Source organism: Triticum urartu, chromosome 2A (assembly GCF_056163025.1).
Source record: "Triticum urartu cultivar PI428250 chromosome 2A, HENAU_Tu73, whole genome shotgun sequence".
Taxonomy (NCBI): domain Eukaryota; kingdom Viridiplantae; phylum Streptophyta; class Magnoliopsida; order Poales; family Poaceae; genus Triticum; species Triticum urartu.
The window spans coordinates 732,563,890-732,581,202 of NC_141874.1; the positions used below are offsets into that span (position 1 = coordinate 732,563,890).

At 46.3% G+C, this 17,313-nt stretch overlaps 1 long non-coding RNA gene across 1 annotated transcript; it reads left to right on the forward strand.

Moving 5' to 3' along the window:
• The first annotated feature begins 320 nt into the window (after window positions 1–320).
• Window positions 321–3,439, forward strand: LOC147987333 (uncharacterized). Its single transcript, XR_015617624.1, has 3 exons — window positions 321–539; window positions 1,743–1,817; window positions 3,133–3,439. It is a non-coding gene; the product is annotated as an uncharacterized LOC147987333 (long non-coding RNA).
• Window positions 3,440–17,313: the final 13,874 nt, after the last annotated feature.

The window sequence follows — 17,313 nt, forward strand, 5'->3', positions numbered from 1 at the left end:
GTTAAAAAAAGAAGTGGCTAAAATAATAGTTAATTTCTTTTTAAATTATAAAATTATTAAACTAATTTATATCAGGTCCAAGCTAGGCTGGGTAGTAGACTTTATTGATGATACTAAGTTTGGTGCTAGAGGTAATTTTTATAAAACTAAAACTAAAAGGAAACACAAATTAAAATAGACAAGAAAATTAAATAAATAAAAATATGCAGGGGGGCAACCCCCTCGCTGGGCCTCGGCCCAGGTGGCCACTCGGCCAACCAGACCAGCCCACCTGGCCTCCGATAACCCCCACCCCCCTAGTCCTAACCCTAACCACCCCCACGTTTCCCCACTCCCCCTTCTCTCCCGATCCCATCTGGATCAGGGCTCCAGGAGCCCGACGGCACCTTGGCACCCGCCGCCCGTGGCCGGCGCGCCCCTCCGGCGCCCCTCCGGCGCCCCGGCGGCCTCCACCGCCCCGCCACCGGACCCCTTCGCCCCGCCACTGCCTCGCATCTCCTCCTCGTCCGCCATCCCCGCCGGACTGCTCAACCCCCCCTGTGAGCTCCCTTCGGTCGCCCCCCCTTGCGCTCGCCTCTCCCTCGCCGCGCGTGGCTCGCGGGCGCGCGCGCACCGAGCCACTCTGGCCACTCCGCGCCCCCTTCCGCACGTGCCCCGCTCGCCTCCCCTGCTGGTCCCGGCCACCGCCGCGGCCAGCGCGCCCGGGGCCGCGCCTTGGCGCCCGTGCCTCGCCGTCAGCCTTGCTGACTTGACCCGCACCGGTGCCGCCCGCGCAGCCTCGCTGCGCTGTTGCTGCGTCTGCACTCCGTGGCAGCGTCCGTGCCGCCGCATCCTGCCGCGTCGCTCCGCCGGGGCCGCGCCCGTCCGACCTCGCCACCACCTTCACCGCTGCTGCCCAGCACCGCTGCCGCCCCGCGCCGGCGCTGCCATGATGCTGCTCCCCTTCCCCTGCGGCTGCTGTAGATTGCTGCGGTGACCACCGGCGCCCCACTGCGCCGTGGATGGCCTGGGCGAGCGCCCTGGCTAGCTGGCGCCCCCACCCGCTACGCCCACACCCATTGGCCCCCTGTGCCTATGACAGATGGGGCCCACACCCGAAAAAACGAAAAAAAAGATTAATTAAATAATAATTGCTAATTAATTAGTTAACTTAAATAACCTGCTTAATAACCTAATCAACCAGATTAGTTAATCAAATGTTGTTTAGTAAAACATGTATCAATGCCATGCGGGTCCCATGGGCCCTTTTAACCAGTCAACGGTCCAGTCAAACGCTGACTGGACATTTGATCAGGGCCCCACCTGTCAGCCCCATAGACACACTCTGGGTACACTTCCTGTGTACCCATAGCATCTAAATACAAATTAAATTTCGAATTAAATTAAATCTAGAAATTAGAAAATCATTTTTTAATTTTTTAAAATTAATATATAATAAACCGTAGTTCGGATGAAAAAACTTTGTACATGAAAGTTGCTCAGAACGACGAGACAAACCCGGATACGCAGCCCGTTCGTCCGCCACGCATCCCTAGCATAGCGAACACGCAACTTTCCCTCTTCAGTTCATCTGTCCAAAAACGCGAAACACCGGGGATATTTTCCCGGATGTTTCCCCCCTTCACTGGTACCACCTCTTATTGCGTTAGGGCACCCCTAGCACCGCTACTTGTCATTGTCATGCATCGCTATGCATCTATTTGCTTAATATTTATTGTTTCCTCCCCCTCTTCTCTCGCTAGACACCGAGATCGACGCCGCTGCTACCCAGTACGACTTTAGTGTTGATGACCCCTCTCTCTTGCCAGAGCAACCAGGCAAGCCCCCCCTTGATCACTAGATATCGCCTACTCTTCTCTCTATTGCTTGCATTAGAGTAGTGTAGCATGTTACTGTTTTCCGTTAATCCTACCCTGATGCATAGCCTGTCCTTGCTACTACTGTTGTTACCTTTACCTGCAATCCTAATGCTTAGTATAGGATGCTAGTTTATTATCAGTGACCCTACATTCTTGTCCGTCTGCCATGCTATACTACTGGGCCGTGATCACTTCGGAAGGTGATCACGGGCATATACTACATACTTTACACTGTTACATTACCGTTGATACTGTTTGGAGATGGGGGCTGAAGGGGCAGGTGGCTCCATCCAGGTAGTGGTGGGCCTGAGTTCCTGATGGCCCCCGACTGTTACCTTGAGGCGGAGCGACAGGGCAGGTTGAGACCACCTAGGAGAGAGGTGGGCCTGGGCCTGGTTGGCGTCCGTGGTTATTTCAAAATAACACGCTTAACGAGATCTTGGTATTTGATCTGAGTCTGGCTACTGGCCTATACGCACTAACCATCTATGCGGGGACAGTTATGGGCACTCGACGTCGTGGTATCAGCCGAAGCCTTCGTGACGTCAGCGACTGAGCGGCGCGCGTCGGGTTGGACCGCGTAACGCAACTTCCTTTGTAATGGAGGTTGCTAGGTCTGCTCACCGGCCGCGTACGCAACGTGCAGGTGTGCAATGGGCGATGGGCCCGGACCCCTACGCCATAGGATTTAGACCGGCGTGCTGACCTCTTTGTTGTGCCTAGGTAGGGCTGCGACGTGTTGATTTTCCGAGGCCGGGCATGACCCAGAAAAGTGTGTCTGGACAAAGGGGGTCGAGCGTGTTGGGAAATGTGGTGCACCCCTGCAGGAAAGTTAATCTATTCGAATAGCCGTGTCCCTCAGTAAAAGGATGACCCGGAGTTGTACCTTGACCTTATGACAACTAGAAACGGATACTTAATAAAACACACCCTTCCAAGTGCCAGATACAACCGGTGATCGCTCTCTCACAGGGCGACGAAGGGAGGATCATCGGTTAGGATTATGCTATACGATGATACTTGGTGAACTTACCATTTACTCTCTTCTCCTGCTGCAAGATGGAGGTTACCAGAAGCGTAGTCTTCGATAGGACTAGCTATCCCCCTTTTATTCCGGCATTCTGCAGTTAGTCCACTTATGATACCCCCTTTTCCATTTGATATCAATGCATACATATGTAGTGTAGCTCCTTGCTTGCGAGTACTTTGGATGAGTACTCACGGTTGCATTGTTCCCTCTTTCCCCCTTTCTATACCCGATTGCTGCGACCAGACGATGGAGCCCAGGAGCCAAACGCCACTGTCGATGACGACTACTACTACTCGGGAGGTGCCTACTACTACGTGCAGCCCGCTGACGACGACCAGGAGTAGTTTAGGAGGATCCCAGGCAGGAGGCCTGCGTCTCTTTCGATCTGTATCCCAGTTTGTGCTAGCCTTCTTAAGGCAAACTTGTTTAACTTATGTCTGTACTCAGATATTGTTGCTTCCGTTGACTCGTCTATGATCGAGCTCTTGTATTCGACCCTTCGAGGCCCCTGGCTTGTAATATGATGCTTGTATGACTTATTTTATTTGTAGAGTTGTGTTGTGATATCTTCCCATGAGTCCCTGATCTTGATCGTACACGTTTGCATGTATGATTAGTGTACGATTGAATCGGGGGCGTCACAGTACCAAGAGCTCCTATTCAGCGACCAGAGAAGTCGAAAGCGAGCTGTTCCCCACCCGCGCTACCACAACGCTAACGTTTGGCCCAGCCCATGTGCGGGGCAAGGCACCCCTATTTTCTTTTTTTTTTCTTGTTTTTTATTTTACAAAAACAATGTCAGGGATTTCAAAAAAAGATCTAAAATTCAAAAAAGGTTTAAGAATTTGAAAAATATATATTTAAATTTAAGAATATATTTCAAAAATTACAAATATTCCTGGATTTTTGCGAATATTGGAAAAAATTCTGTAATGCAAACAATATTCAAAAAAATTCAAATTGAATTTCAAAAAACTTTAAAAAAAATGTTTGCAAAATAAAAAAATTAATTAATTTAAAAAAATGCGAAATAAACAAATGTTCACGAATTCAAAAAGGTACAGAATTTCAAAAAGGTACCTTACTTCAAGAAAATGTTTGTGAGTTCAAAAAATGTAAAGTTCATTCAAAAATGTTCACTAATTGGAAAAAAATTCATGAGTTCAAAAAATATTCACTACTTTAAGAAAAGATCTTCCCAAGTTTTGAAAATTTCCAGGAATTCCAAAAAATGTTCATGAATTTAAAAAAATCATCATCTGTAAAAAAATTATAACTTAAAAACAATTCCGTGGCTTTGTAAAAAATTTCACAACTTTCTAAAATTGTTCCGGAATTTGGAAAATATTCACAAGTGTGTTCACGAATTTGGAAAAAAATCATGAATTAGTTTTTTCATGATTTTATTAAGTTATTTATTATTATTTTGTTTTTGCGAATTTGAAACAAAAAAATACAATACAAAGGCAATAAATGCAAAAGAGAAAACGAAAAGACAAAATAATCATCATAAGAATAAACAAAGCAAGAAAACAAGTGGGGAGAACCCTAGAATAGGCCGACCTATACAAAGCACGAGGCACACAGGGGGTGGGCGTTGGTTCGCTATTCCCCGACCAACACAGGGAATCGGATCGGCATTTCCTAAACGGCGCCTGTAGCGCCCGTTTTAGGCTTACTGGTACACGGCGCACACCCATTTCACCCCGTTGGGCCGGCCCATCTCCTTTTTCCTAAGCAATAAAAAAGGATGTCCTGGGAGAGAATCGAACCAGCGACATCCCTGTCGAGCAAAGCATGGCCAACCATCACACCAACTTGCTTATATGTAAACTACAATATTTTCCCTCTCTTTTCATTCCATTCTTTCCTCTTTTCCTTTTTTTCCTTTTTTTTTCCTTTTTTTCCTTTTTTTTCCTTTTTTCCTTTTTTCGTTTTTGTTTTTGTTTTCCCTTTTTTTGTTCTTCCTAATTTGATGTTTTTGCTTGAAATCCGTGATTTTTTTCTTAAAAATCAATGAATTTTTTCAAATTCGATGAAATTTTTTCAAATTCGATGAACTTTTCAAATTCTATGAACTCTTTTTCCAATTTCGATGAACTTTTTTCAAATCCGATGACCTTTTTCCAAATCCGATAAACTTTTTTCAAATTTGATGAACTCTTTTCAAATTTGATGAACTTTTTTCAAATCCGATGAACTTTTTTCAAAATTCGATGAACTTTTTTCAAATTTGATGAACTATTCTTGAAAAATTACTAACTTTTTTTAATTTCAATTAACATTTTTCAAATTTGATGAACTTTTCAAATCCAATGACCTTTTTCCAAATCCGATAAACTTTTTTCAAATCCGATGAACTCTTTCCAAATTCGATGAATTTTTTTCAAATTTGGTGAACATTTTTCAAATCCGATGAACTATTTTCAAATTCGATGAACTTTTTCAAATCCGATGAACTGTTTTCATATCCGATGAACTTTTTTCCAAATTCGATGAACTTCTTTCAAATTTGATGAAGTTTTCTTGAAAAATTATTAACTTTTTTTAAATTACGATGAACATTTTTCAAATTTGATGAACTTTTTTTCAAATTCGCTGAACTATTTTTCGAGTTTGATGAACATGAAATGAAAATGCATTAATTTGTTTTTTGATTTTGATGAACTTTTTTCAAATTTGATGAACCTTTTTTGAAAACCAATGAAGTTTTTCAGGTTTGTGTAATTTTCCTACAAAACGAAGAACAATTTTCAAAATCCATGAACTATTTCAATGTCACAATCATTTTCCAAAAAAATCTATGAAATAGAATTGCGCAGCGACATTATTTATTATGCCTTTGCCGTTGTTACTAATCACTACCTACACGATAGATCGAGTGGCTAGCGGACTCATACCTAAACTGAAAGGTTGTGTGTTTGAGACCTGGAGATGTCTTTTTTTGATTTTTTTTTTCGCGAGCTTTTGTGTTTGCTGCTGAGCGCGATTCGTGGGCCGGCCCAACTGGGCGCCGTAGCAAGCTCCAGGGAGAGGTTCGGGCGCCTGAAGCGCCCGATAGGAGCTCCCAATCGGATCCGCCTTCCCCGTAAAAAAGAAAAAAGAATAGGACCCGCCTTAGCTACCCATACATAATGGGACCGCCTATTAAACAGTCACCTTATTTATTCATGTTTGGAAAACGTTTGGGGCCGGGGCACCGGCGGAACATTGGACCGGTCTCCCTCTTTCTCATGTCTCCTTCATCGCAGCTCCCCCACATCTCACGCAGCTCGCCGGGGCGCGCGCCGCCCTCTTCTTCTGCCCCCTCCTCCCCACCCCTCCCCCCCGCCCCCCGGTCGCAGCACCACGCCTCCCCTCCCCGCTCGAAGCTGCCATGGCTCTGCGTGGTGACCATCCCATCTCGCCGGCGACCGAGGGGCGGTGACCATGGGAGATGCTGCAACTGGGGGCGACGGGGTGCTACCACAGCGACGCCTACCTCGCATGCATCGGAGCTCTGCCTACCTCGCCGGACCCGGCCACGCCGGAGCTGCAACCAGCCATGGCAGACTACACCCCCACGGCGATTTTTTTGCTGAAATCGGTTGTAGCAAATTCAATCGCAGGTGGTAGCAAAAATCTACTACGGTTGCAGCAAAATGGCGTCATCATCATCGCGGGGTTGCTACAACCGCAGGGATGGGCTATTGCATGGGGCGAAGCCGGTGAAGAGGATGGTCGCCGACGACTGGGACTGGGGCGACCAGCGACTAGGGCGGCCGGGAAAGACGGCCGACGAGGACGGCGACCAGGGACGAGGAGGGCAGGCGAGGGAGGAGCGGCGACGAGGGGGAACGCGGGTGGCCGGCGAGATGGGGTTCGCGAGAGGAAGAGGACGCACGTTACGCGCTCGCGAGAGGAAGACGAAGACTTGGTTGGATAAGGATCCAATGGCTCGGGACGGGCCAATCTGATGGCTAGAGTGCGACCGGCCGAAACGTCCAGCCGGCGCACCGGCGCCTAGCATCGCCCTTTATTTTTGAGTTTCAATGGAATCAACCCATGCCTACTGGATCCTGTAAAAAGAAAAGCTAGTTGGATTCATCGGAAAGAAATTCCAGTGGATGCAGACTTTTCTTCCTCCACCAGCTTAGGACGCGTACATCTTCTTTCTCGCAATGCCCCACCCCTTCTCCCTCTCTTCTCCTTCGGCAGCGACACCGTAGTGAGTCGTCTATCCTCATCTTCCAGAACGTCCTGGTTAGCCCTCGCAACGACGTCACTGTCTCGAGCTCGGCTGATGTTACCGTCAACACTTGAAAAAATTCTAGGCGGCAGATCAATTGCAAACGTGATGAATAATTAGCAAAATAACTTGTTCATCACCAAAAAGGAAGAACAAGACGAAAAAAGGATTGTATCTTTGTACACTGCCTGCTAGAATTTAGTCTATTTTGGACAGCCCAATAACTATTTCAGAAATTCCTAATAAATCCTAAAGGCCCACTTAACCTATTTGTGCAAGGCAGGGGATATTATAAAGTTTAGTCCCACATTGCTAGTTTAGTGGGAGTTGGACCTCCTTATAAGGGAGGTTCTTTCCCCACTTGTACGAGTATGAGAACAAGAGGGATATCCATGCGCGCTCCTCTGCTGCCCGCCGCGCCGCGCCGCGGGTTGCGGGAATGAGCCGAGTCGATATCTAAATTTTTGCCACGCACTACGGGTATACGAAAAGTCACATGGAAGCTGAAAAGATTTTTGCGAAAGTGGAGTTCGAATGCGAACGGTGCAGCCCTTCGGCTGCTGGCTGTTCGCTTCGCCTCCGTCTCTTTGTTTCGCCTCCCGTCGCTGCCCTCTCGCCTCATTCTCTTGCGCCTATAAAAGGGAGGTCGCTCCTCCCAAAGAGACACACCAGAACTACTCCTTTCCTCGTCATCGGTTCCATCTCTGAGCTGCTGCTGTCTTCCTCATCCCGGCTTGCGGCGTGCACCGCATGTCGGGACAGTAGGCCTCCGAGACCGCACTTTTTGAGTCCTGTACGGGAGAAGGGTGATAAGGTTTTTGGGGAGCACTCTGCGCGACTACTGGCTTCTTCATCACGGACTCCGACGACTACTTCCCCGACAACGACTTCTTCCCCGATGTCGACTACCTCAGCAACGACATGGCTGGAGAGGATGTCGACCCTAAGTCCAGTGCTTCTTCTGCTGCTATCCCCTATGTGTTCTTCTTCTTTCTGTCAGATGTCCTGCCACAGTTCCTCGTACTAGTACTTGCCCTACATGTGTTAGGTTCTACTCCATATATGCAACATGATCTAGTGTCTGTCCTAGATGTGTTCAGTTCAAGTTCATATATGCAAATGCTATTTACTTTTCCTCCGTCAGGTTTCATGACTTGCTTTATCGCGGCTATATTAGTCATGCTTTATCTAATATTTCTGTTAGTAAAATCATTTGGTAAATTGCTCATATTTCCAACACTGCCCAAGGGAATTGAACTAGGTAGACAAGCGAGATCATCTCCTAGCTAGTTTGTCCAAGGGTCTAATAAAAAGAACACAGCTTCCATGGAAAGAGACTTCATGTTTTCTCAATGGACTGCCCAATAGTTAGTCCTGATTTTGGTGTCTACCTGATGGCCAACAACTTCTCAAAGCTAACTATAAGAAATACAAACACAAATATAAAACTAGTACATACAAAAATCCAACCATAGCCATGAACAAGAGATGGTAGTGCACTAATTTTCCAACGACCAAAACTTGGGTCAACTCCCTAAGAGCTTCTGTTTTTCGTTGTGATCCAAATGCTGCAGGTTGCAACAACCTCCATAAAAATACCAGAACCATGAGTAGTCTATCAAGAAAGATTCGTTACTATCGCGAAGAAGATTCAACCGGTGTGGCAATAAAAATCAGAACAAAATTATACATGTGCCCAATTAGATTGACAAGGACTCTTCCAAGTCCACTTGATCGATTACCAATCAACCTCTGCCACAAGACTTGATCGAGAGTAGTTTCAGTTACATGTCACGTTTATAATCACGTCGCCGACATGCTTGAATCCCAATGGCGATAACAACAGATGCTTGCTTTGCTTGGCATTTTTAGGAATAACGCATGCGGCGGTCGACTTGGTCCAGTCAATGAGTGTCGAACCACTTGTCTTGTTCTTCCAATTAGGACCACTCGTTTGAGCTCACTTCTTAACTCTATGGTTGCTCCGTACATGTACAATCGAAAGAAATCAACTGACACTGCAACTTCCTGGAAATTTGGCTACTCCTGGCAGCGAAATGGAGTGGTTTCTATTTTCTGTTCTTCCAATATGAGTGCGGTGCTCCTGCCCTCTTGCTGACTTTCGTCTGATGACGACAAAGAAGAAGAAATTATTTTCAATCTTTTTTTTAGGATAGTTATTTTGAATCTTTATCAGGTTCCTTGTGAAAAAAAAAGTACTACGTAGACTTGCCGTGGGTGTACACATTTTCTATGATTTATCGTACGCTTTTCGGTAACATTCATTTCGTGGTATGTCGTGCACGTCAACTATAAGGTGTTTGTGACAATTTTATAAATCTCAAGACCGTCAGCCCAGTCTCTCGAAGGTATTCATAAGACTAAGATGGGCGTAGGTGGGTTTATAAGAGTGAGTGTGCGTGTTAAGTAGTGTTAAGTGTATGTACTATGTTTCTAAAGTAAATAAATTATTGTGGTTACTAACAAAGGCTTTAGTCGAGCCCACTCTGAATTAAGAAATTCATCAATAGGCAACTTAAAAAAATTCAGCAACCAACAAGAATTACAAGACCGACAAGTTGCATAAAAAGGAGAAGAAAGCGGCAAAAGATACATAGTGCAATTTTAGCTTAGAGCCAAGTGATGACACACAAGAAAAATAAAGAAATAAAGTGCAGCGTGGAACACCACGTAAAAAATGTCCTGAAGGGAAGCTAACACCAAAGGACAAAGGGATACTCTGACAATCACCCGATTGGTCGCTCAGGCGATTCGGCGGCAAGGTCCATGCAATGCGTGTCCCCGTGGGCCTATGCAGATGCGCCCCTCTCTTCCTCGTCTATCCTTATCCTTTCTTTCGCTCGACCCACCTTATCCGACCTCTGTTTTTTCTTCTCTCAATTCTTCAGTGCAGTTGGTCTTCTCCTCTCTTCGTTCCCTCGGCTATGACCCAGAGCATCCTCCTCTTCTCTGTTTCCCTTCCCAATCCTTAGCCTTTTCTCCGCGCGAGAAGCATTGCTGCAAGAGGAGTCAGCTGCTGCAGGCGTCCATTGAATCTTCATGGGGTGCATTGACAGCTAAGACCGCAACACTATCATTGCAGAGGCCCACGTGTTTTGCAACGTCATGCAAACTGAAGATTACCGCAACATGATGCATCTTGCAATAGGTGACCGCAACATGATCCATGTTGCAAGGGATGACCAAAGGCTCTCGTGTTTTTCAACATTATGCAAGTTGGAGGTGATCATAACATGATCCATGTTGCAGTAGGTGACCAAGGTCCCTTGCAACACCATGCAAGCTAAGCTGAACGTGACCACATCATGGTCCATGTAGCAATGGATAACTGCAACATGATATGTGCTATGATGATCTGTCGGCTCCATGGAAAATATCCAAAGACACCCGGCTCGGTCGATCTTTGCCAAAATTAGCCGGCCGCTACGCATGGTCCAAGGACAAAAGGCTTGTTCTTTTTCAAGAATGACAAAGGACTCTCCCAAGTGTACTTAAACTGGTTTGAGATTACTGGATGACCGACCAATCTCCTACATGATTTGATCGAGAGCAGTTTCGGTCATGCGTGACGTTGAAAAATGACGTCTGCCAACATGCTTGGCATCACGCTGGGATTGATGACATGCTCTGCATTTTACTAAAATAATAGACACATCACATGCGCCGGCCATGGTGGTCGCCTTAGTCCAGTCTAATGACTATTGATATTGTTCAAAGGAGAACCGATCTAATTTTTTTAACTCTATGATTGGATTGCTCCTTTTTTTTTCTTTCCTTTTTGAAAGGACAACCGCAGGCTAAACCATAAGGGCAACTTCGCAGCGAACCCTCAAACCGTCTGCAATCGTTCGGACCATGTGGTTCAGACGTGTTTTTTCATCCAACGCGACTAGGGGGCTTGCCGAAGACCAAACTGTTGGAATTTTGCTAGTAGGCCTTTGGCCCAAAGCCCAACTAAAATTCTGAAATTCTCTTGGCCCATTCATGCACACATATGAGTGGAGTGAGTGAGGCTAAAGTTTAGTCCCACCCTGGAAGTTGAGAGAGAGTTGCACCTCTTTATAAGGTGAGCTCTTCTACCACTTGTATGAGCATGAGAAGAGGAGACCTACACGCGCGCTCCTCCTCCTCGCTCGCCTCGCCACGCCACGCCTCGCCGCGCCGCGGGTTGCGGGATTGAGCCGAGCCGAGGACAGAGCTATGCCGCCGCTTCGTATGGTTTCTCACCACCGTTCCATATCATTGCGCCGCCAAGCAAGTCTTCTCCATCCCTCCTGCCGGCGTGCACCGCGAGAAGGGACAGCAGGACTCCGGAACCCCGCCTCTCGTGATCCTGTACGGGAGAGGGGCGATCAGGTTTTTGGGGGGCGCACTTGCGCGACTGCTGGCAGCGACGACTTCGCGAACGACGACTTCTTCCCCGACCTCGGCAACCTCGTCCTCGACGACATGGGCGACAACGTCAACGCCGGCGGTGCTGCACCCGCTGCACCGTATGTGATTCTATCCTTCATGTTCGAGATCGTGGTAGAATTCATGCTTATAGTATGTGCCCTAGATGTGATATGTTTATCTGCTATGCTAGTTCGCATGATTAGTTTAATCTCTGCTGCTGTGGTCATGATTTATCTTCTGTTTATTCGGATTAAATCTCGTAGTAATTTGCTCATATTTCCAACAATCCAAAAACCTGATTATAGGCAATTTACCCCGAGTGGTTTTGCTGCGCATCTGAAGCCGCCTGCCTTTAAGGGGGCGCAATATAAGAGGTGGCGCACGAGAGCAGTCTACTGGTTTCAGACCATGGGCTGCTATGATGCCACCAAGGGCAAGCCTGAGGGCGATCTTAATCCAGCACAGCTGGAAGCTTTTGAGAAGATCGATACCCTCTTTAAAGGCGCTCTTCTGAGTGTTCTTGATGACTCCATTGTGGATTCGTATATGTCGTTTGACAACGGCAAGGACATGTGGGCTACGATCGAGGCCAAGTTTGGTGCCTCGAACGCCGGCAGCGAGTTGTACGTCATGAAGCAATTCTATGACTACAAGATGACTGATGAGCGCCCTGTTGTACAGCAGGCTCATGAGATACAGTCGCTCGCAAAATAACTTGAGTACTTCAAGTGTGTGTTGCCGGAGGCATCATTGCCAAGCTTCCACCTTCGTGAAACAATTTTGCTACTTCCCTGAAACACAAGAGACAGGAGTTTTCCGTTGCGGACCTCATTGGTACTCTTGATGTTGAAGAGAAGGCGAGAGCAAAGGACACACGTGCTCGAGTTGCTGAGGGAGGTTCTAGTGCCCACATGGTACAGAAGAAGAACTCCCAGCCCAACAAGTTCAAAAACAATAAGAACAAAACTCGGGGCAAAGGCAAGTTTGATACAAAGAACAAGCCATCACATTCTACCAACTTCAAGAAGAATTCTCATAAGAAGGGGAAGGGACTTTGCCATGTCTGCGGTGATCCTAATCACTGGGCTCCGAAGTGTCCTAACCGCTTTGAGGAGCGCGAACATGAGAAGAACGGCAAGTCCTCTAATGTTGTCATCGGTGATACTGATATGAAGGAATCAGGGTACGGTATTTTTCCTACCATCCTTTCAGTATTTCAATCCCTTGATTGGTTAATTGACACCGGTGCCAATGTACATGTTTGTGCTGACGCCTCCATGTTTTCTTCTTACCAGGCAACAGGGACTTCACCCGTGCTGATGGGGAACGGGTCACATACCATCGTTCGAGGTGTTGGTACGGTCGATCTGAAGTTTACTTCGGGGAAGACTGTGCGTCTGAAGAACGTTCATCATGTGCCGTCCATCAATAAAAATCTCATTAGCGGTTCCCGTTTATGTCGAGATGGTTTTAAGTTGGTTTTCGAATCCAATAAAGTTGTAATTTCTAAGTGTGGACAATTTGTTGGAAAAGGCTATGAGTGCGGAGGCTTGTTCCGCCTATCTTTGTCAGATATTTGCACTAAAGTTATTAATAATGTTTGCCACAATAATGAGTCTGATATTTGGCATTCACGACTCTGTCATATTAACTTTGGTTGCATGACGCGGTTAGCCAATATGAATTTAATTCCGAAAATCTCTACTGTCAAAGGCTCCAAGTGCCAAGTATGTGTGCAAGCTAAGCAACCTCGCAAGTCCCATAAGACTGCAGAGGCAAGAGACTTGGCGCCACTTGAGCTTATACATTCTGATCTTTGTGAGATGAATGGCGTGTTGACAAAAGGTGGAAAGAGATACTTCATGACGTTGATTGATGACTCCACTATATATTGTTATGTGTATCTTCTGAAATCAAAAGATGAGGCTTTGACTTTCTTTAAAAACTATAAAGCTGAGGCAGAGAACCAACTTGATCGAAAAATTAAACGGCTTAGGTCCGATCGTGGTGGAGAGTATTTTTACAATGAATTTGATTTGTTTTGTGCGGAACATGGTATAATCCATGAGAGGACGCCTCCCTACTCACCCCAGTCAAATGGGGTAGCCGAAAGAAAGAACCGAACTCTAACTGATATGGTTAACACCATGTTAGACACTTCGGGTCTATCCAAGGAATGGTGGGGGGAGGCGCTAATGACTGCGTGTCATGTCCTAAACCGAGTTCCCACAAAGCATAAGACCATGACTCCATTTGAGGAATGGGAAAGGAAAATGTTGAAACTCTCTTACCTACGTACTTGGGGTTGTTTGGCGAAAGTCAATATACCAATTCCCAAGAAGCGCAAGCTTGGACCAAAAACCGTGGATTGTGTTCTTCTGGGCTATGCTTTTCATAGCATCGGCTATAGATTTTTGATAATAAAATCTGAGGTATCCGACATGCATGTTGGTACGATTATGGAATCAAATAATGCAACTTTCTTTGAGAACATATTTTCTATGAAGGATATGTCGAGTTCATCAAATCAGGAGATACCTACTCCATCTAGTGAGGAATTCACTGTAATTCCTGAACCCACCATTGCGATGGAACATGTTGAGAATCCTGTTGAGGGTAACAATGGAACTCCTATGAGGAGTAAGAGACAGAGGACTGCAAAGTCTTTTGGTGATGATTTCACTGTGTACCTCGTGGATGACACACCCAGGACTATTTCAGAAGCCTATGCATCTCCTGATGCTGACTACTGGAAGGAAGTTGTACGTAGCGAGATGGATTCCATCTTAGCTAACGGTACCTGGGAGATCACTGACCGTCCTTATGGGTGCAAACCTGTAGGATGTGAGTGGGTGTTCAAGAAGAAACTTAGACCTGATGGTACGATTGAAAAGTACAAGGCACGGCTTGTGGCCAAGGGTTATACCCAGAAAGAAGGTGAAGACTTCTTTGATACTTACTCACCCGTGGCTAGACTGACCACAATTCGGGTGCTACTATCACTGGCTGCCTCACATGGTCTTCTCGTTCATCAAATGGACGTTAAGACGGCTTTCCTCAATGGAGAGTTGAAGGAGGAAATTTACATGGATCAGCCAGATGGTTTTGTAGTACCTGGTCAAGAAGGAAAGGTGTGCAAGTTATTAAAGTCTTTATATGGCCTTAAACAAGCTCCTAAGGAGTGGCATGAGAAGTTCGAAAGAACATTAACTGCTGCCGGCTTTGTAGTAAATGATGGTGACAAGTGCGTGTAGTATCGCTATGGTGGGGGCGAAGGAGTTATTCTTTGTCTGTATGTCGACGACATATTGATCTTTGGAACCAAACTTGATTTAATCAAGGAGGTTAAGGATTTCTTATCTCGCTGTTTTGAGATGAAGGATCTAGGAGTAGCTGATGTTATCTTAAACATCAAGCTGTTGAGAGATGAGAATGGTGGGATCACACTGCTTCAGTCTCATTATGTGGAAAAGGTCTTGAGTCGTTTTGGGTATAGCGACTGCACGCCTTCTCCAACTACATATGATGCTAGTGTGTTGCTTCGAAAGAATCGACGGATTGCTAGAGATCAACTGAGGTATTCTCAGATTATTGGCTCGCTTATGTATTTGGCGAGTGCCACGAGGCCTGACATCTCTTTTGCTGTGAGCAAGCTGAGTCGGTTTGTGTCAAAACCGGGAGATGATCATTGGCATGCGCTTGAGAGAGTTATGCGCTATTTGAAAGGCACCGCGAGCTATGGGATTCACTACACCGGGTATCCAAGGGTACTGGAAGGTTATAGTGACTCAAACTGGATATCTGATGCTGATGAGATTAAGGCCACAAGTGGTTATGTTTTTACACTTGCTGGTGGCGCTGTTTCCTGAAAGTCTTGCAAGCAGACCATCTTAACGAGGTCAACTATGGAAGCAGAACTCACAGCATTAGACACTGCCACTGTTGAAGCAGAGTGGCTTCGTGAACTCTTGATGGACTTACCTATGGTTGAAAAACGAATACCCCCTATCCTGATGAACTGTGATAATCAAAATGTGATCGTCAAGATAAACATTTTTAAGGACAATATGAAGTCCTCAAGGCATGTGAAGAGGAGACTAAAATCTGTCAGAAAATTGAGGAACTCCGGAGTTATTACGTTGGATTATATCCAAATGTCGAAAAACTTGGCAGATCCCTTCACAAAGGGTCTATCACGTAATGTGATAGATAATGCATCGATGGAGATGGGTTTGAGACCCACCACATGAGTTGTCCATAGTGGTAAACCACTCTATGTGATCGGAGATCCCGTGAAGTAGAAGTGGGAGACAAGTTGTTGGTCAGCTGGGAGGAGAGTATCCCTATATTAATTATCCCACTCCGTGAAGATGCAATACTCTCCTGATCTGCATGGCAGGTTGATACTTATCTTAATGTGTTCCAAGTGGCTTATTCAAGTAAGCAGAGATGTTGTCCTGCAGAACATCTTCTGAGGAACACACCTATATGAATTTGACTGTTAACGTCGCAGTCTGTGAGAATTGGGTGTTCTCTAATAAATTCATGAAAGGCCCTGGAGTATGACGTATATGCTCCACCCGCGGGGAAGCCTTGCGGCAGCCCAGTATCGGTCAAGAATTTGTGTGAAACTAGTTTCACAGAAAACTTGTAGTTCAAGGCATAGTCCACTATTCAAGTTGTGATCTAGTGTAGCATAAATTTCTAAGTGGAAGTTCAACTTCACAGTCTCCACTAAGCACCGATATATAAAACAATGTTTTGAAACTAAATGATGAGATGTGCCAATAAGACTTTGTGGGGGATTGTTGGAATTTTGCTAGTAGGCCTTTGGCCCAAAGCCCAACTAAAATTCTGAAATTCTCTTGGCCCATTCATGCACACATGTGAGTGGAGTGAGTGAGGCTAAAGTTTAGTCCCACCTCGGAAGTTGAGAGAGAGTTGCACCTCTTTATAAGGTGAGCTCTTCTATCACTTGTATGAGTATGAGAAGAGGAGACCTACACGCGCGCTTCTCCTCCTCGCTCGCCTCGCCACGCCACGCCACGCCACGCCACGCCTCGCCTCGCCTCGTCATGATGCGCCGCGCCGCGCCGCGGGTTGCGGGATTGAGCCGAGCCGAGGACAAAGCTATGCACGTTGTCTATATTTTTGCTGCATGGGAAAATTAATGAGTCATTAATTAATAATTAACGGACGCGTTAATTACTGAACCGTTTCTGATTCTTTTGGATCGTGACGACTCCGTTCCAGATCATTGCGCCGCCAAGCAAGTCTTCTCCATCCCTCCTTCCGGCGTGCACCGCGAGAAGGGACAGCAGGCCTCCGGAACCCCGCCTCTCGTGATCCTGTACGGGAGAGGGGCGATCAGGTTTTTGGGGGGCGCACTCGCGCGACTGCTGGCAGCGACGACTTCGCGAACGACGACTTCTTCCCCGACCTCGGCAACCTCGTCCTCGACAACATGGGCGACAACGTCAACGCCGGCGGTGCTGCACCCGCTGCACCGTATGTGATTCTATCCTTCATGTTCGAGATCGTAGTAGAATTCATGCTTCTAGTATGTGCCCTAGATGTGATATGTTCATCTGTTATGCTAGTTCGCATGATTAGTTTAATCTCTGCTGCTGTGGTCATGATTTATCTTCTGTTTATTCGGATTAAATCTCGTAGTAATTTGCTCATATTTCCAACACAAACAACAACCATGTAGGACTCTGACACGTCGGCCCACCCAAAACCCCTTCGGGACCTGGTGTCTCTATTCTTTCCTCTTTCTC